Raw genomic sequence first — 294 nt, 5'->3', positions numbered from 1 at the left:
GACCGGGGCACGAACCCGTGTCCCCTGCATCGGCAGGCGGACTCTCAACCACTGCACCACCAGGGAAGCCCCCTATATATATTTTTGATTGAATATTTGAACTGTAACTTAACTGGTTGGGGCTTCTATTGGTCTATGCCACACCTCTGTGCAGATGAAAACAGGTACTCTCATTATGGTATGTGGTACTTGGCTTGTCAGTGGATGGGGTCTTGGTGAGAATTAGAAACAGGCACCCTTTCCTTTCGGCGAACCTGTCCCTGCACCAGTGTGCATAGCTTGGTGAGTACAGGG

The 294-nt window shown here is 50.7% G+C and overlaps 1 protein-coding gene across 1 annotated transcript in view; it reads left to right on the top strand.

Annotated features, from left to right (window-relative positions):
* CFAP54 (cilia and flagella associated protein 54) overlaps window positions 1–294 on the top strand; it is a gene marked incomplete at its 3' end in the record, with an annotated part of 65,512 nt that overhangs the window by 36,045 nt on the left and 29,173 nt on the right. The gene's annotated exons all lie outside the window — the stretch shown is intronic.

Source organism: Lipotes vexillifer, unplaced genomic scaffold (assembly GCF_000442215.2).
Source record: "Lipotes vexillifer unplaced genomic scaffold, Lipotes_vexillifer_v1.1 scaffold1775, whole genome shotgun sequence".
Taxonomy (NCBI): Eukaryota; Metazoa; Chordata; class Mammalia; order Artiodactyla; family Lipotidae; genus Lipotes; species Lipotes vexillifer.
This window is presented reverse-complemented; position numbering and strand designations above follow the sequence as displayed.